Source organism: Carassius gibelio, chromosome A21 (assembly GCF_023724105.1).
Source record: "Carassius gibelio isolate Cgi1373 ecotype wild population from Czech Republic chromosome A21, carGib1.2-hapl.c, whole genome shotgun sequence".
NCBI classification, from domain to species: Eukaryota; Metazoa; Chordata; class Actinopteri; order Cypriniformes; family Cyprinidae; genus Carassius; species Carassius gibelio.
The window spans coordinates 4,293,912-4,321,310 of record NC_068391.1 but is presented as its reverse complement, the minus strand read 5'-3'; the positions used below and the strand labels follow the sequence as shown (position 1 = coordinate 4,321,310).

The window sequence follows — 27,399 nt, the reverse complement described above, 5'->3', positions numbered from 1 at the left end:
CGTCCAGTGGGCTACGCCGCTACGCCACATTTAGGCCTACATAAAAACAGGAGTGTTTTTTATTTATTTATTTATTTTTTTTTAAATAAATTATAAAAACTTAATTTAGTAAAAAAGCAGCAGTGCTGCCAGTGATGTCCGTGGTTTGTTTTGCGAATCTGGACTTTCATCAATCACAACGCTGAACTCGCTCAACGCACGAGACCTTAAACACCAACATCTTCAGAGCGCCGCCTTTTCATTTCACCTGACAGACTGCAGGAGCCTGTAACCGGATTATCACACCGCAAAACCAGCATGTAAGTCAATAAGTTTGTCTGTCGTCGACGGCTTCACCGGCGTCTGGGACAATAGCAAACACCTGCATATTGATTGTCTGTCATCATGGGTTTAATAATATATGTCTCGCTCAGTCTTGCATTTTTCACTCAGACTAATAGAAACTCGCGTCTAATAACCGTCGTACTCAATAAACATCTCTGTACCCGTATGATAGATGTGTTTGTGTATTTTAATATTTAACTGAATCATGTTTGCCCGAGTTTTATAGCAGTGTCTCTTTCTGTATACACATACAGATAGGCCTACGTAATATATATATTTTTTAAAGTTGGAACACTTTCAACAATGTTCCTACAACATTTTATAACAGTAAGTTAGTATTCATCTGAATACATTTTACAACAAATCTATGATGTAACAATTGGAATTATGGGGATTATGTGACAATATAAACATTTTGTTATTCATTTATTAATAACATATTTAGTCAATAATAATTATTAAAGATAAAAAGGGTTTAAAGATCACAAGAAACTTAATTGACTATAGTCAAGTGTGGTCAAAATGATGGTGTTTCTTTTTATATCACCTTATGATCATAATTTTAATTTCTTTTCCAAGCTGTCATTTCAAATGTGCATTTGCTTGTACTTTTTTTTTCTGTAAAGCTAAAGGCTGGAGACCCCTGCCCTCAGCTGTCAGACCAACACAATGGTAATTAATATCAGTGTGTCTAGTGACAGCTGCAACCTCAGACATCTTTGTAAGAGAGAGAGAGAGAGAGAGAGAGAGAGAGAGAGAGAGAGTGTGTGTGTGTGTGTGTAGGCAAACTGTATTTCAGACATACATTTGTAAGCAGAAGTGAACCTCCCTTTGGGGACATGTGGAAGCATCTGTTTTTGATAAAAACAACAACAAAAAACAACAACATCTATCTATCTATCTATCTATCTATCTATCTATCTATGTAATGTTGGGGAGGGCAGGCTGGATCGTGTCTCTTTATAAATTAAATCCACAGGTTTTAATTTATATTTGAAAGAATGGGGCAAGTTGTCACATTTTATTCAAAACTCAATGTCTGTATACACAAAACTTGAAGTCCTTACTACAAAATAGCTACAGTATTTAACACGTCCAGTATTATTGCATTCTATGTGGGGTAAACTGTCACATGGGAACTAGGGCTGGGCTGGCTCAGATGTTCCAGATCGATTCGATTTCGATTCACAAGCTCTCAAATCGATTTGAGTTCGATTCTCGATTCGATTTTCGATTCGATTTTCTATTAGAGCTGTAATCGGGCCTTAAAAGTTAAGCCCGACATGTCCCGAGTCCGACAGATTTCGGCCCGAGCCCGACACGTACATTTTGATTGACAGCTTTTTAAAAGCCCAACCCATTTACAACCCGACATTATTCAAATGTATGCACACACAGCTCTTTTGCCTTTTGTCAGGAATGAGTCATTTATACATGGTTTAACATAATTTATACATGACTAACGTAATAGGCCACTTGGAAGTTTGAACAAAGAAATAAAATAAGTCCTCTGTAACATCGTAATATCTAAGCACTCTATAAATAGCCCTAAGTATAGGCTGTTTAGCATATAAATAGGCCAATGCACCAATAAAAACAAGTCTTTCTTAAAAAAATTTAATTAAGATAAATTCTAAATTAAGATGGGTATTTGGCAATAACGAAATTAATTAAGATAAAGGCTCTGTCGGATTTGCTTCGCCATAGCAGCTGACATAAAATAATAATGCCAACATTAGCATATATAGCCTACTCTGTCTACATTATGCATTTAAGACTCAAATAATATTTAGTTATTATTTGAAAAACATTTACTCCCCAAGATTAGGTAAGGCCTACCTGTTTTTGTGGAGGAAAATGATTGAATCATGATTGGAGCATGACCTGACGCGCAACATTGCAGATAATGTGTGTTCACAAATGTAGCCTATGTTGATTCAAATATGGAAAGCACTTTCGAATTTAATAATATGAGGTTCTCTCCAGAGTTGTTTTGCCACATTTCTTCAATTAAGGATGATTGCTGCGTAGTATATGGCGTTTCCATTTGCTTGAGTTGCAAAAGTGGTGTGTGTGTTCAGCATATGGTGGGCCGCATTTGAATTCGTGACGGGCTGCGGGTTGAGAACCACTGCTTTAAACTGAATGAATGAATGACATGTTCGTTGGTAACATCGCACAAGGCACAGAAGAGGGTGACATCTAATGGAGAAGATTTGTAATTAGATTAACGCTAATCTTACGTTCAATGTTTGCGGAAATAAATATGGAAAAAAATCGATTCATGGGCTTTGAGAATCGATTTTGAATCGAACATTTTAAAAAACGATTAATCGAAAAATAGATTTTTTTTACCCAGCCCTAATGGGAACCAGTATTATTTTAGTATCAATGATATACTATTATTCTTTTTAAATTAGATTTTAGTAATATATTTTCAGTTTACCTTTTTTTTTTGAGTAGAATTAAAAAAAATATTTTGTTGTGTAACAATATGTCTGTATAGTTCTTATTAGGTTTAGTTTGTTCAATTAGATTGCTATTTAAGTACTTCAATTTCAACTTAACAAAATTGAGTTGAGCCTTGAAAACCTGGAGCAATAAAATGGTAAACCCTGAAATGAAATCAATTAATAAATAAACATTTTATTTTCAGTTAATTTTTTTCCCAGTATTTAAATGTGTTTTTATGAATTTATTTTAGTAAACAATAATAGTTTTTGTTTTAGTCAAAACCATCTTTGTGTGACAATCAGCCCCAGTCTCCTCTGAACACTTCAGCTGCCAGTCCTGTTGTGAATGTTTGTAAAGCAGCATCAACCATAGTGGTGAGAAAAGGAAATGTAAGAACATGTATGTGGTCACATTGCCCACAGACCATGGTTGTGTTCCCCATTTGTGAGTTCTGGTGGGAACACACAGTCCTGATAGTTCACTAATAGAGCTGCTTTCTGCCTGAATTGGCTGAAATTACACTGCATTGGTCTATCGCTCCTTCCCTTATTACTGCTATCCTCATTAAGTAAAGAATGAGATCTCTCTCATGCACACACACTCACACAAATGGGATGTCACAGTATATTTCTCTTTCCATTCATCTCATCTTCAACCTCACCTGCTACCAGCTACAACCTCTTGTTCTCTCTGCCTCTAATGTGGCTCCATACTCTGGATGCCGGCTTAATTTCCCCTTTGTGACGTCACTGAAGATTTCTGAATGAATGTTTTTTGCAGCTTATTTTTCATTCGGTGCTTTTTTGTTTAGGTTTCATTATTTTACTTAAAACATTATTGACAATCATATTTTTTTCCAGATATACAATACACTGCCTGTTAGAGATTGGAATACTTAGAAGTCTCTTCTATTCACCGAGGCTGAATTTATTTAATCTAAAATACAGTAAAAACAGTAATATTCTGGAATATTATTGCAATTTAAAGAAACTGTAAAGTAACTGTAATTTATATAAATATGTTGGCAAATGTAATTTATTCCTGTGATCAAAGCTGAATTTTTTGCATCATTATTCCAGTCTCCAGAGTCACATGATCACATGATTCTAATATGCTGATTTCCTGCTCAATTATGATAAATTATTATTGCTGCTCAGTGCTCAGTTGTTAGTCTTAATCTTACTATTATCAATATTGTCAGTATTTCTTTGTGTAAACAGTATTTTTTTTAAGGATTCTTTAATGAATAGAAAGTTGAAGACTGGAGTAATGCTTTGAATCACAGGATTAAAGCCCAATTAAAAATTATTAAAATATGAATTTATTATTGTAACACAAAATTGAATTATAACACAATTTCACAATATTGTTTTTACTGTATTTTGAGCAAATAAATCATGTCATGGAAAGTGACTTCTTCCAAAATCTTATTCCAAGCTATGCCTCTTTAAAAACTCAATTTACTTGAAAAAAGAACATGGCATATTTTATTTAATGAGTTATAGGCAATTAAAACTCGTTTTGGCCCTTGCTGTTTTTCATAAAAAATTTTTTACACTTTACAGTCAATTGGTGATGTAATGAACTTATACCTGTTATAAAATGCGGTTGATGTGTTTCTGCAGCCCCCTGAACCCTTGTGAACAGCCAGCACACTCACTTCCTGTTTCAAAGGTCATGGATTTGATGTGTGCCTCGAGCAAACACGGAACTTGTCAAAGTCTTGCTCTAAGTATATTAACAGCTTTGGTAAATAACAACATTCTGACCTTTTTCCCGGATTTGTTTATTTCCAATTAGCTTCTTGTTTTTATGTCATATGAGCAGCCTGCAGGCAGTCTGAGAGATTTTCAAGGCTTTGGACTCTGGTGCTCTGGGGCCGATTGATGGAGCGGTCTGAGACTGCGGTAAAGGGAAAGATAAAGGGCGAAAGAGAGAGTCAGACAGGAAACCCCAAAACACTCGTTATGTTCAGCTTTTATTCACTCACCCCTCCATCTGGGCATTCAGAGGAGTGCATTGCCTAATACCCTTTTCATTTCACAGGCAATTTAGGCAATCATCTTTTGAAGAAAAATACCTTTTATTTGGCCATAAATGGGCAAAGATATTTTAGATATTAATGTTAAACCTCTAACCGGCAAAAGTATAATTTTTAAAATAATCTTTCATCCCAAAATTAGAATTTTGTCATTATTTACTCATCTTGATTTCATTTTGTGTGACTTCATTGCTTCTTTGGAACCTAAATTAAGTTAATTTGCTATCATTGCTGCTCTTTTCCAAAATAAATGGATTGAGACTGGGGCTTTTAAGGTACAAAAATAATTTTATAAAATCCGACTTGTGCATTATTTTTTTTATACTAAAAAAATTCCCTGTCCAGGTAGCTCTGAAAAGTGCTATGCATTTGCATGCTTTCTTTACATTACGTTTTGAGTCAGTGATGACACTGAATCAGTCATATTTAATGTCACTGATGTCAAACCTGACTTCATAAGACTTGAAATAAAAAAAAAAGTAATGTGGACAACTTTTATGGTGCTTTTTTTGGTCATTTTTAGACCGTTCCAGTCTCAATCCATGCACTCCACATTTTGCCAAAATAACTAATATATACATGCATACACAGATACATGCATAACTTGTTGAAAAGAATGATTTTTATATATATATGTGTGTATATATATATATATATATATATATATATATATATAAGTATAAGTTTGGTTTTAGACAAAGAAAACTGCTTGTAACGAGTAGTATGATGAAAAAAGCTTTTCCAATTTCCAATATGAAATAGAAAATACAATAGAAAAGTATGAGGTACAACGCACATGAAATTTGGGAACAGCAAGAGACAAATCATTTTGTGGAGAGAGAAAGAGAAAAGTGTATGTTTCTGATTGTCTTTGTAATGAAACGTTGCAACTGGGTGTTGAAAATAAAACACAAGTTTAACTGTCTCGAGGCAGATGTGTGTATCTGGAAGCAAATAAATAATAGTCATATTATTAATGGGAGTTTGAACTAACTAGCTAACCAACTAAATAAATAAAATGTACACATGGAGAGAAAAAATAAAGAAAAAATGTATTTAAAGAAAATAACTAAATTAATGCAAGAAGTTAGTTTTTAGGATTGAGTTATAGTTAATCTGTTTTAATTATAATTAGTTTTATGTAAAAACTGTAGAAATCTATGTCCTATTGGCATACCATATTTGTTGAAAATGTCTTTGTGCATGTGTATACGTCAACAGAAGGGTAAACAGAAAAAAGCTCAAGAGGCAAACACTGGGGGAAAAATGACAGAATACAGCAGTGTGTGAATGGCTTTGAAGTGATGTTTTGAGAGCAGAAAGACTCTTTCTTCCTTATTTCTTTTCACGTCTTCTCCTTCCACTGATGCTGAGGGGACACGCTGACATTGAGTGTCATCTTGTGTTTTGCATGTTAGCTGCTTTGACAGTCACACAGTTTATCATAAACATTGTAAACACGCATCTCTTTATGAATTCAGCCGCTGCCTGTGCCTGACTGTCAAATGCATTATGACCCTTCAACAGAAATTTGAGTCATATTATCAAATTATATAAAAATGATATATCCACAATAAAAATGCACAAATATTATAAATAATTACAATATAAATAATTATTACAAATAAAAGTAAATGTCTTATAAAATAATGTATTATATAATAATGTATTAATGAGTATAATACATATACATATTAAAGTTTGGTTTATTTAAACAAAGCAGATATAATTTTAAGACTTAAGAGATCATCATTAGCAAATGTTGATGTGTAAAGATGCCTGTGTGCTAATGCTCCAGTGAGCTCTGACACCATTCAACGCTGCAGGGCTCTTTATCACACACACACACACACACACACACACACACACACACACACACACATACACACACACACGATTCACTCACAAGTTCATGTATCTTTCTGTCTCCATAGCAAATGAATCTCCAGCAGCATGAATTAAACATGAATCTCTATCTCTCTTTATCTTTGGCTGTTCCCGGACAGAGAGAGTTAGCAGAAGAGACTGACAGACACAGACGCTGGTTAAAGGTGGCATCTCTGTGTGTGTGTGTGCGTGTGTGTTCTCATCATACCATCACTTGACAACCCACTGTTATTTCATGCCACCTGCTGCTGACTTCCTGTCCCCCCAGGAAGTGCCTCTTCACCTTAATGAGCATTCAGCCACTGAGCTACAAAAATGAAAGATGGAGAAAGAATTAAGAATTGCATGACTATTCATACATACGATAACTAAATAAAACATGACTGCAAAAGGAGGTTTATTCAGAAGTCTTTATATAATTTATATATTATAGAATTTATATATTATTTATATAATATTATATGTATTAACTTAACTATATATATATATATATATATATATATATATATATATATATATATATATATATATATATATATATATATAGGTACACTTTGCTAGTACCAGGTTTGACCCCCTTTTGCCTTCAGAACTGCCTCAATTTTTCATGTCATAGATTCAACAAGGTGTTGGAAACATTCCTCAGAGATTCTGGTCCATATTGACATGACAGCATCACACAGCTGCTGCAGATTTGTTGGCTGTACACCCATTCCACCACATCCCAAAGCTGCTCTATTGGACTGAGATCTGGTGACTGTGGAAGCCATTTGAGTAAAGTGAACTCATTGTCATGTTCAAGAAACCAGTCTGAGATGATTTGATCTTTGTGACATGGTGCACTATCCGGCTAGAACTATTACTCAGAAAAGATGGGTACACTTTAGTCATAAAGGCATGGACATGGTCAGCAACAATTCTCAGATAGGCAGTGGTGTTTAAACGATGCTCAGTTGGTACTAAGGGGCCAAAAGTGTGCCAAGAAAATATCCCCCCACAACATTACACCACCTCCAGCAGCCTGAACCGTTGAGACAAGGCAGAATGGATCCATGCTTCCATGTTCTTTTTGCCAAATTCTGACCCTACCACCTGAATGTCGCAGCAGAAATCAAGACTCATCAGACCAGGAAATGTTTTCACAATCTTCTATTGTGACTTACTGCCGGCAATGCGAACCAAGCTCTTGCTCCGGTCGTATAGGGACCGAACAGCCCTAAGTAGGGAGCCGCCGACCCCATACTCCCGGAGCACCCTCCACAGGATGTCACGAGGGACACGGTCGAATGCCTTCTCCAAATCCACAAAACACATGTGGACTGGTTGGGCAAACTCCCATGAACCCTCCAGCACCCTGGAAATGTATAGAGCTGGTCCAGTTTTCCACGCCCGGGACGAAAACCACACTGTTCCTCCTGAATCCGAGGTTCCACTATCGTAAATAGTAAATATAGTGACATGGTGTCACTATATAGTAAATAAATAATAATTCATAAAATATGATAATCATGTCCTGTATTTGAATTATCATTGTAATTAATTCTCCCGCTTGCTGTTTTAGAAGTCCTGCAAAACAGTGATTAAACTGAACTTGTGCCACAAAACAAACACACACACACACAAATTTTTTCTCTCACCACTTATTCTTCATTTTCACTCTCCCAACAGACATCACAAGCTGACCCAGTTATAAGTGTGTGTGTGTGTTTGTGTGTGTGTGTGATACCTGGAAGGAAGTGAAATATCTAGAGCTCTACTTCAATTAACATAAATGAGGCTTATGCTGAATCTGTTTTTATTTTTGGAATTCCTTGATATAGTTAATTTTTGCTCTACTTTTGTGCAACATGCATTTTATTTAAAAATAGAATATTCAGTGGGAAATAACGGAGGGTAAGAATTTCTTTTGATATTAATGATTAATATTATTTTCTGCTGCTTGCACAGTCACATTTACATCAAAAGAAAAGTTGCTGAGTGTTTAACATAATTTGCACTTTTTAGAAATATTTCAAATATCTCAAAATACATGAGTGAAAATATAATAATTTCATCTACAATATGTCATATCATCATGTTTATTTGATAAGGATTCAGCATTTCTTATGGTGCATCTTATGGAGATTTGCAGCCAATCCCGGTGTGTTCCAGTGTTTTAGCATGCACTCCAGAGTCGCCCCCAGAGTATTTGTGGATGTCAGGCTGGAGGGTTTTCTGGCTCAGAGTGGCTCCAGAAGCGTCCAGGAGAGAGCTGGAATGAGACCAGTGAACAGAACCATAGACACAAATAAAATATTGGAACTGAGAGCTTGTAGCATTTTTATGCAGTATAACAGGTGATTCTTCATGGTCACTTTTTTCCTTATAAACTTTTAGAAATTCAACTAAAAACACCACATTGCCAGCACATCTCATATATGTATGTGATGGAAATGTCATTTTAAACATTTTTAAAATGTTAATAAAATTGCTCTGTATTACTAAACCTCAATTACAAATTATGTACAGACAAAGTGTATATAAATACAAAAGTGATATTTGAAGAAAAAAACCTGAAATAGTCCAAAAAGACTAGATACGTAAACCACAATAATCCAAATGGGAGAAAGTATAAAAAAAAAAAAAAAAACACTGAGGCTTAAATTAATACAACAAAAAAGCAATTCCATATTTAAAATGTAAAAAGTAGTGTAACTATTTCCATTACTTTATTAGAGTAATGTAACTGATTACATTTGATTACTTTTTGATTGTTTTACTCACATACACTATATAAAAAAAGTACTTTTTACAAAATAATTTTGGCAGCTGTGGTTGCCAGAATAATTCTGTAAAAAATACAGAAAACTGTAAACCGGTCTGTTCATTTTACAGTATAAAGCTGTAATTTAAAAACAAGAAAATGTGAATGTAAACCAGTAAATTCAACAACATCTGTTTTATACCTTTAACATACTGACAACCGCTATAATAATGCAGGTGGTAAAAGAGAAAGCCACATGAAAGAATCAAAGCTCATCACAAGTATAGCTTCGCCACAAGCAGAAGTTTATATTAATAAATAGAAAGTGCACAGAGTCATTCATGCAAACACAAAACCCCATCATGGTAACACACATGATACTTAAATAATGCAAAAAATTTTCATTAAACAACAGAAGATGTAACATAAAGCCCGAATGTACATAACTGATAACAAAACCTATATTAAAAAAAAAACAACAACATTATTTAAACAAAATACTTTCAAATGTGGAATGTCACGGAATTCCGGGAATATCGGTTTACAGTTTTTGACTGTAAATTATACATAGATTTTTTTTTCTAAAAGCTGTAATATTAACAGCATTTTTACTGTATAATTACATGAAATGTCTGGATAGACCTTTTACAGTTTTTCCCTGTGGTACAGGAACTTACTGTTAACCGTTACCGAAAACAGTTTTTTTCCCGTAGCGTTTTTACAAAATTTTAAGTTAAAATTACACATATTTTTTTAAAGTGTACTTTTTTTTAATGAATGTTTTCAACTGTTATTCATTTTCAAAGATTTAAAGCAGGCAGGGTTAACTTTCAAAATCCTTCATACCTTGAATTAATATTATAATAATTATATTTTAAAGCACAGCCCTCACAAAATCAGACTTTTTACTTTGAGAGGTTAAATACTGATTTAAAATCAAAAGATATAATTTAATAGCTATAATGCCCAGTTTTCTTTTCTTTTTTTTCCTCTTTTCCTCTTTTTCTTTCTTTTTTTTTTTTTTTTAAAGCTTTATGACAGGAAACACTGGCCTCTAACAATGCCTTGGAAAAAATCAGTTAATCTTAAAAAATAAAGGATATGCACATATCCAAATAGGAAATTAAACCGTTATTAAATAAGCGTGTGTCCTGTTGTGTATCCTCGACTCCTGACTTATGTGTCCTCTTATTTTAGACCAGTCAATGTAAACCCTAACCCTAATCAATCAAATCTTTATGAGTGTGAAAGTATTCAGATGTAACCCTAAACTTTTAAAACCCTCTGGGGTTCTTCGGTCATTTATGACCCGAAATTTTTTTTTTAAAAAATGTTACAAATCGTAGCTTCATCGGAATGGTCCGAAACTTGGTGACTTTTTTGGTACTTGGTATATGAACACCCCAAAAAATTGGGGACAGGATTTTAAAAGTCTAAGTGGTCGTAAAAAAAATAGTCACACTCAGGGTCTTCGGGTCAAAAATGACCCGACATAGGAAATGAATGGGAAATTTGCAAAAATATGAAAATACTGAGTTTTTTTGTGTGTACAATCTACAAATCAGCCACGATGCAGAAAAAAAGCATACAACAGTGAAGGGGTGAATCTCTAAAACATCAAGAGTGCAAAACAGACAAAAAAATTCACACACACACACACACACACACACTTATACACACAAAAACACACACAAATGAAAGTATCATTGCAAAAGCTAATTTTGGGAAATGTGTGAAATAAAAGAAATTATTCATCAATGTAAGAAATAAAGTGCACAGCAATAAAAGCATGAGGCTGTAAGCCATCAAGGTTGCAAAATAGACACACTCACTCACACACACACACACACACACACACACACACACACACATAGGGAAATATGAGACTGGTGAAACTGTAACAGAGATATGTGAGAATATGTGAAATAAAATCAATGAATCAAATAAAGGGGAGACATTGGATCCAAAATGCAAAAGTCACACACCATGTCTCTCTCTTGAACACACACACACACACACAAACACACACACACAAGCACGTGTGCACGCACGCACGCACACACGCACAAACAGAGTAAGGTCAAAGGATGGAATTCTTCCCTAGTAACCTCCAGGCCTATTCGAGCGACCCAGGCCCAGCGTGACACTTTTTTTATTTTTCTATTTTCCATTTACATGTACTGTTTGAAAATGATTATACGTTTGCTGTTATTTTTGTTTTTTGTTCATAATTGCTGTTGGCAATTTTGAAGAGTTACTGTTCATTGAATTGCAAAAAATAATTTTAATGGAAATGTTTATAATAAAAGGTAAATAAAAATATGTTATGATTTAAATAATGTAATTTTTTTTATTAAGTTAGAATTAAAACAATGGGTAACAAAATGCTTTCCATTTGTTCTCTTTCTAGTGCAATGTTCAGGTTTGACTGTATTATAAAGTAAAACTGGCACTTGAAATTACCATTTAAATCAACCAAACAAACAAAAAAAAAAAAAAACTTGACAAAAATAGTCTTTGAGAATCTGTGATTATATATTAAAATCCACAACCTGAAATAAATAGGCAAATATGTGCAAAAATCACTAGAATTCACAAGCCTTTCTACAGAGAGCTGTACATTCTCTCTAGTGGTAAAAATGTGCTATTGCATGATAAAAATGCTTAATTTGTCCACCAGATGGCACCAATCTAATTTCAAAAATTGTTTTCTATAGGCCTTGGCTGTACTTTAAAATAAAATACAGCATTAATAAAAATAAAAATAAAAATACATATATATATAAATTTTCTATTATATTCAATGGGAAAAAATGGATCATAATTATTGCATAAAAATTCATTATTCATTATTATTATCATAAAATTCTCTCAAAACACAAAAAAAGAAAGAAAAAATATTATTGAACAAAAATACATTTGATTGATTTTACTGAAAAAAAGTATACCTGAATCCCGGCCTCTGGGTCATTTTTGACCCGAAGGTCCTGAGTGTGACTCATAAATGAAGAACCCCAGAGGGTTTTAATTTAATTGCACATTTTTTCCCTCAGTAACAGATTACAGTTACATTTATTTTGTAATTAAATTCCGTAATTTCGTAACGTAACTAGTCACTCCCCAAAAAGATGGGTCTCAATATACAGTCATTGTTGGAAATGGTTCAAAATGCTGGAAAACCAAAGAATGTGTAGGATTTGAAGGACCACGGGAAGTTTAACTGTTCAGGACAAACAAGGGACTCTTAAACAGCTATCTCATCTCAATGACAAAAGAGTTGCCCAGTTTACGTGAATTCACCCATATTGTTTGTATGTTATACTCTGTAGAGGAGTAAGGCAATTTTGTTGTCAGTTGTAGACAATTATACATTTCACCTTTAAATGCACTAAAACCCACCTTAGATATATTTAACCATCTAATTTAAAATTCTAAAGAATTGTTTAGAATATTTAGCATCTATAAACATCCTTATGACAAAATCAGGATGAAAAAGTAATTGTGAACAGAAGAGGTGAAGAACACACTTCATAGCTATGAATGTATGAGCAATTATACAGACCTTTCCTGTCTCTGACACACACACACACACACTCACACAGTCTCATACTGTCACACTCTCCCTCCATTCTGTGCCATGAGAGAGAGAGAGAGAGCAGAACTAAACACTTGCTCTGCTGGGCCCTGCAGTCTTTAATTGGCTTCTCCAGCCTGTCAGAGGAGGAAAAGAGAATAGAGAGAATAAAAGAGAACAAGAGGACCACCTTACAGAGGACAAAAACCTGAGAGAAAGAGACCAAGACAAATTGCAGGCAGTTTATATAAATGCGTTCAGTGAATGTTTGTGTGTACGTCCCCTTTCAAATATCCCCAGAAGATTAGATCCTTAGAGGGCTGAAGAAATATTATTTCTCTCTTAAGGTGAAAGCACATAAAAAATATAAAGGAACTGAAATGATAAACAATGAGAATGACATATTGTACTATTAATGATCCCTCTGGCATTCAAGTTTGGGTGGGATATGGCTGTGTATTTACACAATAGCATGTTGCACTGGGCAGTCAGATCAGATCTAACTGTTAAACTAACTGTCGTTTAATCATAGTCAAATCCCTAATGGTATAAACAGCTTTGCTCCAGCCTGTTTTTCTCTTTATTCAGATTCACAGGGTCTCATCTCTGAGTCTCAACTCCTTTCCGTGTCCCTGTGCACACGTGAGCTCTAAACCCACAGATCTGTCTGCTGAGAAAAAGAATAAGCTTAAGGAGTTTATTGCATTTCTATATGTTTAATTCTGCACTGAACTGATGTTCTAAAATCTCTGTAATCCAGTCTACACTGCGAGCATGCAGTGATACAGTGCCAAAACACTCCAGTTATAAAAATAAAACTCTTTACATTCAACAGGGTCCCCGCGGGTCCTTAAAAAGTCTTGAAATGTCTTAAATACAATTTTCGATTTTTAAGGTCTGAAAATGTCTTGAATCCTGGAATTTTCCATATGAATGTCTTAAATTTCATGTGGGATCTTAAATTTCATGTCCGACTCGTCATTTTTATTTATTTTTTCGACCGCACTTTGACCAGCGCAACATTTGGGGGCAGCACTTCGTCGGTGCAACCTGCATCATTCCATAGGTGACATACGAGTAAGTGATTAATGAACGCGTTGCGTTGATGGTTCGCCACCACGGCATTTTGCGAAATCGCAAGCATGGGCAAAGACGATAAAGCTGTGGACAAGACCACGATTGTCAGGTCTCCCTATCTTGGTTCTCAGTTTTTGAGCCCCTCAACGGCAGAAGACTTGCTGGAGCACTTTAAGGTAAGACTCTAAAAGTAACATTTAAAATTATTTGAATATGTTAAAATGCTTCATGTGTTTTTGTTATTTCCTAATGAATATTTGGGACAATATATAGATGCGTCACAATTGTTGGATTGATTTAAATTTTTTCAGAATACTTTGTGAATTGATTCTGAGCTTAGTTTTTGCAGATGGCGCTCTAGGCTAGTTTTTAACCGAACACTCAAATGCTCACGACGAAGAGCGCTCACGCGTTCTGCAGAGTCTGAGAATGTAATTGATATATTGCTTTTATGACGCGAGATTAATGTAAACGCCCCACTGCAAACACCCTTGTACTTCGCTTCAACGTTTTCAAACTTTATTATTTGTTATTTTATAGTAGGTTCAAGTGGTGTGTGTAAGGCATCTAAACGCAGTGGCATCTGTTGTTAAAAACTAAACTAAGAATCGTTTTCGAGAGAGAATCGCGATGCATTCAGAAAAATTGGAATCGATCCAGAATAATTTCTCGATTCAAAATGCATCGATATATTGTCCCAGCCAATCAGTTAAAAAAATGTTGTGGGTGGGTGACATCTAGGCATAGGACTTTTGCATTATGGACGGAAGGCAGTGCTGTACATAACTTTACTGTATAAAGCATTCAATATGCATTATGCTTCTTGCATATTTTTTATGTGAAAAGTAAAATTGAATTGAATTAAATGATGTAGCCCAGTTCATAATTAGACTCCAAATATCTGTTTTGTGCTTCTCAATTTTAGGTTAACAACGTTGACACTGAACCCTATCACATAGGCCCAATTTGTGAGCATTCACTATTATGGCTAAACTTGTTTCTCAAACATTTTTTCTTTCAAATCAAGGACCACTTAGTCAATAAAAAAAACCAAAAACAATCTTGACATATTTGGCTTAATGATCATCCCTAATGCATGTAAAAATGCAGGCCATTTTAGTCTTCTGAAACCATGGCTAACTTCACCTGCTAATAATGTGCATGATTAGAAAACAAGTCATGAGAAGCGAATTGGAAATGTTCAACGGCATCACAGTCCATGTCAGTCATTTTTGGTGGATGACTTTTGCTCACAGACCTCTTTGGTAATCTGGCATACCTCCAGTGGTCCCCAGACCACAGTTTGAGAATCACTACTTTAGACAAACCATCTAATCTGAGTGAACATGAATGAAAATGTTATCATTCTTGAGGTGGACTTTGTTTTGATTTTATTTTTTTATAATTTCAGGAGGGCACCAAGGAACTTAATTTAAGGAACATGCTTTCTGTGTCAATGGATGGACCCACAGTAAATTGGAAAGTCATGGATCTCCTACAACTGGAACATGCAATAAATTTCTGATCCTGATCTTTCCTACAATTGTCTGACATTCATTAGGTCTATGCATAGATTATTGAATGTGCTTGCATTTATCTGTGTCTGAAATGACATAGAAAACACGAATCAGACCCTGAACAACATTTTCTTGGGGGAGAACCCCCAAACCCAGCTCAAGACTATTAGGCAGCAACATTTACCCATAATTTAGATCAAGTATGATGAATACATGGGCTTTTGTAATGTCCTGGGGCTGTCTTCCATGTCTTTTTCAAACTGCTATGAGGGGCCAGAATTTAGAAATTACCTGAAGTACCTTAAAGGCTGATAGTTTATACATAGTCAACCATGTCAGGGTTGTAAGGTCAATCAGCACTTGGTATAAAAGTTTTCGCGCCCCTTTGACCTGTCTTGAGCGTGGCTGTGGTGATTTGTGCCACACTAATGCTTCACCACATCAATCTGTGTTGTCGGACTGAACATTTTCCTGTTTTTTTTGTTTGTTTAGATAAAGTCTTAAATTTTCCTTTTAGAGGACTTAAAAAGGTCTTAAAAGTTATTAAATTTGCTGTTAAAAAATGTGTAGATACCCTGTTCAAGCAAATGATAGGACAAGTAACACAATGGTTATAATATATAAAGCAGTCTACAATGCAAGCTACGCAATGTAACAAAACTAAAATGTGTATAAATGCTCATAATCGTTGAAGTTGCATGCAATGCAAAAAAAAAGTATGCTTATAATCAACAAAATAGTCTATATTGCTAGCTATGCAATGCAAAAAAAATGTATCTTATAATCAAGTAAACTGACTACACTGTAAGTCAAATCTAGAACATTCCTGGTATAATCAACAAAGATTGGCAAGCAATCTTAACAATCTAAAATATGCTTATTGTAACCGTTGAAGGTGTTTTCACTTTAAGCAGGCAATACAACAACACTAATTTGTCCCACTATAATCAACAAAGCTGTCGTATAGCAAGTGAGCAAACAAAAATAGAAAATTCCTGTTATAATCAACAAAATTTGGCAAGTATGCAACATATGCATGCAAACAAGCAATGCAACAAAGTGTCATTTTATGCTCATAAAAAGTGAAGCTGTCTAAACTAAAAGTCTGCAACGCAACAACAGTAGAATGCTTTTGAGTAAAAGTTTAAGTAAAATACAACAATTATAATCAACTAATCAATCTACACTACAAGAAATGTAATGCAAAAAACTATTTCCTCCAAATCAATGAAGATAACATTGGAAGTGACAAAACTACATTTTCTTTAATCAATAAAGTTAATTACCTACAAGTGATATGATGCAACAAATCTTGAATACTGCTGTGAAAAACAATGGATCTGTCTATATTGCAAGCACGCAACACACACACTCACAAAAACTTAAACAGTCTCTTAATGATCAACGAAGCCGCCTACAAAGTTGTAAGTGAGCGACGTGACCAAACTAGCAAAGTCGTGCACTTTCAGAGCAGGCCGCGCTGTTAATAACAACTGGAGCATCGTGAGTGTGAATCTGAGAAAGTAAGTGGGTAAATTAGAAGAAAGAGGGAGACAAACAAAAAAGATGTAATGAGTCTAAAAATAAACTGGGCGAAGATGAGCGAACACTTGCTGCTGCTGCAAAACATCTCTCGTCAATGTCTCCAATGAGCTACGTGATGACACAAAGGGTACAATGTTAAAAAAAAAATGCTCTCATTCTGTCTCCCATCATTTCCCCTTTCTCTTTTTCCCTCCAGTAGCTGTACTGGTGTTACTGATCGTAATCTGACCATGTGTTTTGTGGGGTCTCTCTTGTTTTTTAACTCTTAAATACAAAATGCTTTGACTCAACCATGTGTTTTGTGGGGTCTCTCTTGTTTTTTAACTCTTAAATACAAAATGCTTTGACTCAAGCAATTTTTTTTCCCTGGAAATATTTGTGTAATCTTCTCTTCTTGCTGCCGTTGCTAGTCAGTGTGAGAGGTGTTTTTTTTCCAATGGGTTATGAGACTAGTGCTGTAAATTACTGTAAAAAAACAAACAAACACTATAATATAATGAGTACAGAACACACATAGAGAGACTCTCTCTGACATACACATCCTGCCGGCTGAAGGGTTCGTTAATGGTATTAGGAAATGAATACTGTGGGGTAGAGAAGGGGTGTGGTTCATCTCTGCTGTATCTCTTATAAATAGCAATAGAATGTGGTCTATCCATTAATGATTCCTAGAAAAAGTATAATTGTTTCCACAAAAATATGAAACAGCATAACACTTTTTTCAACACTGATAATAATCAGAAATGTTTCTTGAGTAGCAAATCATCATATTTAGAATGATTTCTGAAGGATCATGTGACACTGAAGAATGGAGGAATGATGCTGAAAATTAATAAATTGTGTTTTGAAAAACATTAAAATAGAAAAAAAGTTGTTTTAAATTGAAATAATATTTTACAGTATTACTGTATTTTCCATCAAATAAATACAGCCTTGGTGAACAAATATATATATGGATTTTTTTTCAAGGATCTTAATTACATTCACAGTATTAAATTTGAACACTAAATTCAAAGTTGAATTTGAAACTGAATAATACAATTATTTTAAATACTTAAATGAATTAAACTAAAACTGATATAGATATAAATAAAAGCTAAATAAAAATATTTAAAAAACAAATAGAAATGACAAACAAAAAATACTACAACTTAAATTTAAATTACTATTAAAAAAATAAAAGCTAATTCAAAATAATAAATATGTATACTTTAATAATATTAAAATAACACTGCTGAGAAATAGGGATCAACCACAGTTCATTTGTTTTTCTATGCTGTTTAGGGACATGTCTATCTAAAATAGTTTATATATCACTAAAATGCTGAAAGAAATTAGCAGAAATATGTGTAAACTTTGTAATCATACTTTCTGTAGAAAAAAAAATAAAAAAAAAATAGACATAGATATAACAGAATATTCAAGGATTCTGCTCAAGGATATTTAGTTAACTTGCTAAAAAATGTGTCAAACCAAACTTTGAGTATATTTGAACGATTTAATTCTACTAACCTGGCAAATCCAGTCATTTTTTTTCATCTTCAAAAGGGATCACTTCAGTGGCAGATTTTTGGTTTAGGAAACCTGTTTGGTCAACAAAATTTTTTGCAATTCCATTTGGTGCCACATGTGGCTCAAAATTCACACCTTACTTTTAATACATGCTCACACACACACACACACACACAGCACCACCTGTGTTTCTATGTTTTGTCATGCATGAGTCACTCTCTTACATCATCACAGTGGGTCGTCTGGACTAACTTCGTAGATGCCAATGATCAGAAGCTCTCAAAAACAAAAAAAAACAAACAAAAAGAAAGTCACGACAAGCTCAAAGACATACAAACACACATTCAGAAACACACTTTCTGGCTGTGAAGCGTGTGTATGTGTGAGAGAGGCTCCGGGCGCTGGTCCAGAGATTAAATGAAGGGCAAAATGATGTTGGAAGTTGACCTCGATCTGCTCCACAGGGCAAACCCGCACGGGCTGTGATAAAGAGAGGTCAAAGGTGCATGAAAGAGCATAGTAATATTGGGATATCAGACGATGATATGTGTAGTTTACAGAGGATAGGAAAGAAAAAGAGAAGTAGAAAGATGGAGAGAGGAGGGGAGATCTGGCACTGCCGGACAAAACAGATGGACCCAAGAGAGAGTGTGTGTGTGTTCTGTTAATGTGTCCAAGTACTGCATTCAACAACGTGAGAAAGAGAGATAGAAGACAAAAAGAAAGAAAAAGAATGCCAAATAAAGTAGTAGTGCACAGGGACTGCACAGTTTATATTGTGTTTATACTGAGATAATCAAGTTCTCTCTCTAAATCGAATCTTCTCATTGAACTGTTTGCATTTATACTAAAGGAAATTTATACTAACATTTAACAAATTTACATTTTCTGAAAAAGTACTCCCACTCAGGCCATCCAAGATGTTGATGAGTTTGTTTTTCATTAGATTTGAAGAAATGTAGCATTCCATCAGTTGCTCACCAGTGGATCATCTGCATTGAATGGGTGCCGTCAGAATGAGAGTCCAAACAGCTGATAAAAACATCACAAAAATCCACAAGTAATCCTCAACACTCCAAACCACAAATTTATTGTTAATGCGTTTATACATTAAACCGTTGATTATGGCTGAAATATGAGTCCATAATCCACAATAACTCTTCCTCTAGTGAAAATGTCCTTTAACATATTTAATTCATTCAACAACGTGAGAAAGAGAGATAGAAGACAAAAAGAAAGAAAAAGAATGCCAAATAAAGTAGTAGTGCACAGGGACTGCACAGTTTATATTGTGTTTATACTGAGATAATCAAGTTCTCTCTTGATTATGGCTGAAATATGAGTCCATAATCCACAATAACTCTTCCTCTAGTGAAAATGTCCTTTAACATATTTATTTAGGCTGTTTTTGCTTGTAAACCTTGCATGAAGTTAAAAGCATCTTATTGATTGATTTGTTTCTTACAAACATGCAGCTTTCCACTTAACAAGTCGTTTATTGATGGACTGGAGTGTTGTGGACTCTCATGCTGACGGCACCCATTCACTAAAGAGGTGTAACAACAATGAGTTTTACATAGTAATTAACTCAAATGATATATAGGGAATTTGAATAATTAATCAAGAATTTGATTAATATATATCTCAGATGACAGTTACATTTAATTTTATTGATTATGAAAAATAGCTCAATTGCCAATACCAATACTAATCACAGGGCACTGTAATTTACTCATTAATATGTCAATATTACATTCTTCATATCAATTATTGTGATCTCTTACTGTAAATTACTGCAGATCAAACCGTGGTATGTCCAGCACACCACTGTAGACCTATCAATTTTCAATAAAGTTATCACGCCTTATAATTCAAGGAAAAGTATTCTCTGGCCATGAAAATATTATCCTATCCTTATGATAAATTTAGTTTCTAAATTTAGAGCTTGTAGCTAAAGACCAAAACATTTCAGTGACTCGTAATGTGAGTGGGGTGGAGTCCAAAGCCAATCATTTTATATATGGGTTTTTAATAATTCAACTAGTAATACATCAAACTACAAATCACACAGAGTAAATATGCGTACGAAAAAACAGACAATAAACATTTACAAGACATAACGGAATCCAAATAAAAGAGAGAGAGAGAGAGAGAGAGAGAGAACGAGAGAGAGAGAGAGAGAGAGAGAAGTGTAGAAAGCGAGAGAGATCACAGAATGAGCTCAGGTATGAAAATCAGTCAGTAAACCTTAGTGGAACCAACAACGAATCAAATAATAGCAACACTTTAAAGCAGCATTTAAATCTCCATAGAAAACGATACTTGCATGGCCCAGTGGGTGAGCGTGGTACCGGCGACGCACGTGTGATGTCACGTGGTCCTTTGAAAACTGCGCGCGTGGGCCGGAGGCCGTGTGACGCGCGTGCAAGCTGCGCTGGATCTTGGCGTGAGCGTGGAGTCACGTGTTCCTTTGTTGCAAAGAGGTGTTCGTTCATCTTCGCGCGGTATTTGAAAGGTTCAACAAACAATGTTCCAGAATTCGTCTTCATTGTGTGGAGAGGCGAATAGTTGAATAAACTTAGTAAAGAAAAGAAAAGAAAACAACGAAAATGAAAGTTTCCAAATGAGCCATGAAAATGGCTTTCCTCTCCTCAGTCCGTGTGCTGAGGGGGGAGGAGAACTGAGCGCGGCCCGAGAACGGAGAACGGGAAAAAGAGCAAGAAGAGAGCGAAGAGCCAAGAGAGAGGCGGACCTTGTTCGGTCGACTCTTATAGCTTGAGATGTTCACGCCTCTTTTCGCGTGAACCACCCAATGAACATCCGCGATCTGAAGCGGCGGGAAAGTTCCTTTGTCTCTGTTGAGACAACCCCCCTGATGATTTAGGGCCTGTCCGATTTCATCAGGAATATTAAAGCAAGTTCATTATTCCAGATTAAATACATTTTTCATTACTTTGCTCTAGATAAATGGGTCTGTCAAAGCATGACGATTAGAACAAGACTAGACATAATATATATATGACCAAAGATCTAATTTTTAGATCGAATTACACATTTAAAGATTTGTTTAACACATGATAACACTGCAGATATTCCCAATTTATATGGGAAACCTCTAATGTACCGCAAAAACAATACTATACACATTAAGACTACATTTGAGTACATTCTATCATTCTTTTGTAAGGATTAGGTTTCCTGTCCTGTGGTCCTGTGAGCTCGTAAAATTTTACGAGCTACCAAGGAGTGTGGGGGTTGCAGAACATTTCTTTTTGAGAAAGTATAAGATTGAAATCAAGCATTTCCACTTATAAGTCAGCACTTTAACCATTTACCCAGGATTAACCATTTTATGCAATACACAAACATATAAAATACATATTTAATAAAGGACTTACAAAAGTAAGGAACAAAAAGAAAGGTTTCTTTTTGTGTGTGTGTGTGTGTGTATGTTAAGGAATTTGGTTTCAGGTATCCTTTGAGGCTCGCATGGGTATCGTAAAGTAATTTAAGTCCAGCCAGGCTGGTATTTAGTACCAACAGTCTGAATTTACAAAACAGAATTTAACCCATGAATCGCTGACCTGCATATCTGTTACAGAGGATCCACTGGTGAGCAAGTGATGTAATGCTAAATTTCTCCAAATCTGTTCTGATGAAGAAACAAACTTCTACATCTCGGATGACCTGAGGGTGAGTACATGTTCATTTTCAACTTATTGTGAATGATTCTTTGGTGCTTGTCATTTCAAAGTAAAATAGTTTTAATCTGTGTAACAATGGTGTAGCCAAGGGAGTGCAGAATTATTTTTCTATAGTCTTAATAAAAAAATGTGGTGATTTGTTGTTTACTTACAATATTTGTTAAGTCAAAATGGAAGTAAAATTTTAAGTGATTTTCATAAAAAAATTAATCTGCAGACATTTGGACTGCCAACCAGTCCACAAACAGCCACTGACTGTGACGTGTGACCCCAGCATCTTGGGGAACGTTTGCTGTGCATTCTAAACAGCAGCGAATCTTTGACTAAACCTTTCTAGCTATAGCAATATTTCGCAGAGTTCCATGCTTTAATCCTTTTGTAAAAAAAAAACCTTGTCTTATACAGCCGGACACAAAGCCTAACATTACACCTGATGAGGCTGTTTGTCCCTCTGCTGGCCCGGGCATCAACCGGTCTGCTGCATCAGCCGTCCTGTATTTAAGGCAACCAAGAAGCGTTTGTCATGCATTTGCAGGCATACGCAAGTAATAATCCTTAATCATTGTTTAATTTGCTAAAGTAGATTTTCAACAAAGGCTTTAAGACCCAGCGGAATCCTCTGCCAGCTGGTCGCTCCTGTCTATTCTGTAACGTTAATGATACGCAGAATCTGTGATTTTTGCACATTAATCTCATAATAAATGTTGCATACTCTGCTTTATGATACACTCCTAGAGTCTCTTTTCTGTCAACGCTAGTGCTTTGTAATATTTAATCAAAAATAAAAGAAACTGTCACCATGCAGGCTATATGATATTGCAGCCATTAGCCCGATAGCAGTATTAGTGGGCAGCCTGGAAAACAAGAGCCGGAGACTTCTGGCATGAGCACACATTTGCTTCTCTGAACCCATTTAGAGAGTAATGAACTGCACTGACTGCATCATTAATTACTATTATTAAATAAGGTTAAAGAAAGTAGATTTTTAATAGACTGGGGGAAAAATATTTCACATTTTGTACTTTGTAAATATACATTTTTTTACAGTAGAAAACAGTAAAATTGTGAAATATTATTATATTTAAAATAACTGATTTCTATTTGAATGCATTTTAAAATGTAATTTATTTCTGTGATGTAAAGCTGCATTTTCAGCATCATCACTCTAGTCTTCAGTGTCACATGATTCTTCAGAAATATTCTGATTTGCTGCTCAATAAACATTTATTAATATTATCTATATTAAAATCTGTCTAATGTTTTTGTGGAAACCTTAATTTTTTCCCCAGAATTCTTTGAACAGAAAGTTCAAAATAACATTTTATAATCAATTTTAAGTAATAATTTCTTCTTGAAAAAAGTAAATAAATTCTATGATCATTGATCAAACCAAGGATGATTTGTGCTCAGATTAGCTTTTTACAGAGCTCACTTCACTCTTCTTGACATTTTTGCCACAACTTTTAATCTACATGCAAACTTTAGTCAGATCAACAATATGATTCCCTTAAAAGTCGTGCAACGAGATTCATTAACACAGACAGTTTGGCTTCAACCATCCATCTCAGTGCAGTAACACATCTAAATCAGACGTGACATTAAAGAGTAGTGGATTCACATCACTGGAGGTGCGAACACACGTGTGATTTCAGCTTCATATTGTTCTAGTCATCAAACAGCAGCCCCTGATGGCACGTTTATCACTTACAGACTCAATTAAATCGCACAGCTGTCTAGAGCTGATAATAAGTGTTGAAATAGCTCTACAGCACTGTTGTCATTTACACGCTCCTGGAGTGTGACCTTGTGTTAAACAGTAATTGGATCCGATCTTGCTCTCTCTCTCTCTGAGGATGAGTTGGGTTATGTATAGACAGATTTTGATTTAAAATCTCGCTTCTGTCTGGTAACTTTGACAAACATCATGTCCATTAATGTTTTTATTAAGGTTAAAATTAGGGCTGTCAATCTATTCATACTAATCAAATCAGATAAATAACATGCAATTAATCGCATAAATCAAAAGCTTTTTTTTTTCTTTAAACTAAATACATTGGATAAATATTTTTCAAAACGTTACTTTAATTTATAAAATTAAATTATATCATTTAAAATAATGTATTTGTATTTTTTCTTTATTCGGGTTTAGTTATTTTTGTGCTTTTCTTGCATAATTTTATTTTTTTTTTTTTGTTAAATATTCAAGGTGCTTTATTTGTCATGAACTGTGTGGGAGGACCCAAACGCGGATGAAAATAATTGCACTTATTAAAACAGACAAGACATAAGAAGGGCAGGTAAGGCGTGAAAGGAGTCCAACTACAGGGAATACAGGAAACGATGACAGGACAGCGGAGGATGACGTTAGAACCAGAACTGGATGACAACAGGTCAGACAACTGCAGATGAGGTGGCAGGAGCAGATAGTGAAGACCAGGCGAGGCACGAGGAAGTTACATGAATACCAACTCTGAACCAGTCTGACGGCCAGGCAGAGAACCACAAACGGCAGGGCAGGACTAGAATTAAAAAACACTACATACAGAAGACAGAAGACCACAGGAGAAGCATCAACAGGAACACAAGAAAACACAATCTAGACAGGGTATGAAAAACATTACGCAGAAAAAGAAAAGAGCTGATAAAAATTTAAGTAACAACACAAATAAAAAAAATAAAAAAAGTAAAAGACTAGAAAACACTATAAACAAAATTAAAAACTTGAAAAATGTAATTGTAATGGGTTATTCAACAGCATGGTTATGTTTTACTAAATATACTCACATGAAGCAGCTGTTATATTGAGTAGAACCTGGTATCTCTTACACAGATGTTTGGTCTGAAGGTGGGAGGTGTGTGTTTTCTCAAATGACCTGAGCGTATCGGAGCAGGAGTGGAAGGACAGAGCTGGATTTGAATTCAGCCTCGCAAGAAATGAAACCCCTACAGGCCAGAGCTACAAATCTGCTGCCAATGCCAAAGCTGTCCAACACTACACAACCCAACAAGAGCATTTCTGCTGCATACTAAACAGCCCGGGCAGGACTGTGTGTTTCTCTGGTGCTGAAACAACACGTCTGGAACCGCTTTGCCTGTTTTCATCACAGAAAAGGTGGTTCTGGGCCAGAAAACTCAAATCTGCAGAAAAAAGTTGTAATGACAACAACAATCTGGTAAAACTAATGCAATAAGTAAGTAAATAAAGGGAAGCTGTGTCCTAATGGTTAGAGAGTTTGACTTGTATCCCAAAGATCGCAGGTTCGAGTCTCGGTGCTGGCAGAAGTTGTAGTGGTTGGTGGTGGGGCAGTGAATGAACAGCGCTCTCTTCCACCCTAAATTCATACCCATGGCTGAAGTGCCCTTGAGCAAGGCACTGAACCCACAGTTGCTCCCTGGGTGCTGGATACAGTTGCTCACTGCTCCAGGTGTGTGTGTGTGTGTGTGTGTGTGTGTGTGTGTGTACTTGGATGGGTTAAATGCAGAGCACCAATTCCGAGAATGGGTTACCATACTTGGTAAATGTCATGACTTTCACTTTCCAAAAACAAACATTTCTTACATGTCATGAAATATATTTGTTCATTATATGGGCATTTCAGTTTCTTTAAAAATACAAATAAAGTTGACAAACGGTGTTCAAAGTGAACTTACAAATATTACGTGAATATATACAAATACACTTTTAATATATTATTAAAAATAACATTTGCTTTTTAATTTTAACCTCCCTCTTCTTCTATTTAGTTTTATTTTTTCATCTTTATAATTTTAGTTTTGTAATAAATATAATTTTTTTCATAAATATGTTTCAATATTGTGTTATGTAAGATTTTTAAAACAACACGAAATAAGAAAAGAATGAAGAAAAACAAATAATAATAAATACACATAATAAATATTTTGACCTTTTCCTGAATATTTTTCAGAAAATTTTTAAGGATAATAAAGAAAAAACAAGAATAAGAAATGGATGAAAAATATCGTCTAAAAAGATGAAGCAAAAAACAAGCATATTAAGAAAATTATGATATATATACTATACTATACTATAATATATATATATATATATATATATATATATATATATATATATATATATATATGCACACACACATATATATATATGTCTTAAAATACGTCTTCAGCAAGTGAAAATAATTGTCTAATCTTGATGACATCTCCTGTATATGTCATACTCATTTTTACAGGCTTCTGCTGCTGTATTTTAGAACAACCATTGTAAGTTTTTTAAATGGGGGCGGGATTGGGTGAAATATTCGGATCATTTCTGGAATAATATGTGATTCGTGACTTGCTCATTTCTCCACCTCCTCTGTCGCTCTCTCTCTGGCTCTATTCTTACCCCTCCAGCGGGGCAGAAGAAAGAGGAATGAATTTTTCATGAGGATGGAGAGCCAGGAGAAGCAGCCGATGAAGGCGTGTGAAGATGAACAGCGAGGTTTGGTCCTCAGGCGACCGTAGCCTTTGATATTAAAGAGTCACTTCATGTTAGATTTGTTTATTGGGGGAAATTGGTGAGAAATGGTTCGCCGATTCATATTCAAGCAGAACAGCATGAGCCAAACATGCACACATATAACGGCATTTATGTATAAAAGCTGGCAGCATTCCCCTCCGGATGCATGTTAGCTATCAGATTTACACAGAGCATAACAATTCTATTGAGACAGAGAACTTTATTTCTGTAGGTTTGTCAACAGGTGGGTTATATTTAATGTATAGGTAGGAGTCAACATTGTTGCACTTTTTGATATGAATAGATCACACATTCTTGAAATAGGGTTTTTTTTAGTTCTACTGCACACACAAACCTATTATTGGGTTTATTATATTTTTTTAAATCTTAAAAACAAATTTAAATTTTAAGTTATTCATTTAAAGTAAACTTTTGGACACAGCAATTAATTCAACTGCTAAAAGTTAAAAACAGATTAAATATACTAATTAACATTTTCAAGTTAATAACTGGATGCCAAATGAAAAATGCAGTGGTCATAAAA

General features: G+C 34.8%; 1 long non-coding RNA gene across 1 annotated transcript; it reads left to right on the top strand.

Annotated features, from left to right (window-relative positions):
• The first annotated feature begins 6 nt into the window (after positions 1-6).
• LOC127941362 (uncharacterized) lies at positions 7-25,599 on the top strand. The gene is made up of 3 exons (XR_008149000.1): positions 7-299; positions 22,276-22,367; positions 25,209-25,599. It is a non-coding gene; the product is annotated as an uncharacterized LOC127941362 (long non-coding RNA).
• Positions 25,600-27,399: the final 1,800 nt, after the last annotated feature.